The 1,631-nt window shown below is 41.0% G+C and overlaps 1 pseudogene; it reads right to left on the bottom strand.

Annotated features, from left to right (window-relative positions):
- On the bottom strand, window positions 603-1,027 carry LOC102171547 (annotated as a pseudogene).

The raw sequence follows: 1,631 nt of genomic DNA, 5'->3' as shown, positions 1-1,631 counted from the left end.
GAGCCCCCCAAAATAAAGTCTGACACTGTTTCCACTGTTTCCCCATCTATTTCCCATGAAGTGATGGGACTGGATGCCATTATCTTCAGTACTTCATGCGAAATAATAATCCATTACATAGCTTTACCGAATTTTATCTATCCAGTAGCTGATGGACATTTGATTTGTTTTCACTTTTTAGCTATTATGAAAATGTTGCTGTGGATATTAATTTATAAATCTGAAGGGAACATATGTGTTCAATTCTCTTGGGTAGGAGTAGAAATTGATGTATACCTAGGAATTTCTGGGTCAATTTTATGCTTAACTCTGAGGAACTATTTTCCAATGTGGCTGCATCAGTTTGCATTTCTGCCAGTAATGTCTGGGGGTTTCAACTTTTTCGTATCTTTCTCAATAGTTCTTAACAAAAAACCCAAATTGTACTTATTTAATATATTCATCACAAGTGCTTAACCTGACACTTAATTTAAAAAATGTAAATAATATGAAAATGACACTACAGAGAAAACTACAGAGTCCTGTACAGAAATCAAGGAAAGGGTAGACCACATAAGGAAAAACAATAAAAAGAAAACACAAGGACAGCTGGACATCCCAGGTCAGGACTCTTGGCTGGAGACGTGCTGTGAGTGGTTTTTTTGGAGGTTCTTCTTAAGGGCTGTGGGAGTTTTTCCCAGGCTCAGCAGCATATGTGTTCAAAGGGCTATGATGTTGGGTTCTGAGCAGACTCTGGATGGGAGAGCAGAGTGGTTCTGATGTCGTACAGGGCTGATCACTTGCCTTTCTGAATGTCCAGGCAGATGTTACCCTGGGTCTCCACGCTGGGGTGGCAGCAGGGTGTGAGGAACTTCACCATGAGAGTTTTGTAAGGGTAGCCACTGGGGAACTCCAGGGACAGCTTATACCTCAGGTCTTCATATACCTCAGTGCCAGCTGTTCCATGAACAGTCTCTACCCATTTGAAAAGGTTGTCCAATTCAAGGAAAGCAGAAATTCCTTTATTGTCAGACATTATGAAGGTCATGAGCTCCTGGAAGATTCTTAAAGAGATGAGAGTACCAGATCACCTTACCTGTCTCCTGAGAAACCTGTATGTGGACGTGGAGAAATGGACTGGTTCAAAATTGGGAAAGGAGTACGACAAGGCTGAATCTTGTCACTTTCTCAGTTAACTTCTGTGCAGAGTACATCATGCAAAATGCCAAGCTGAATGAATCATAAGCTGGAATCAAGACTACTGGAAGAAATATTAACAACCTCAGATATACAGACGATACCCCTCTAATGGCAAAAGTGAAGAGGAACTAAAGAGCCTCTTGATGAGGGTGAAAGAGGAGAGTGAAACAGCTGTCTTGAAACTTAACATTAAAAGACTACGATCATGGCATCTGGTCTCATCACTTCATGGCAAATAGGAGGGGAAATAGTAGAAGCAGTGACAGATTTTTTTTTCTTGTGCTGGCAAATCACTGCAGATGGTGACTACAGTGAAATTGAAAGATACTGGCTCGTTGGAAGAAAAGAAGTGACAAACCTAGACAGTGTATTAAAAAGTAGAGACATCACTTTGCTGACAAAGGTCTATGTCGAGAAAGCTATGGCTTTCCCAGTAGTCATGTGTGGATGGG

This window comes from Capra hircus, chromosome 1 (genome assembly GCF_001704415.2).
Source record: "Capra hircus breed San Clemente chromosome 1, ASM170441v1, whole genome shotgun sequence".
Lineage (NCBI taxonomy): Eukaryota > Metazoa > Chordata > Mammalia > Artiodactyla > Bovidae > Capra > Capra hircus.
This window is presented reverse-complemented; position numbering and strand designations above follow the sequence as displayed.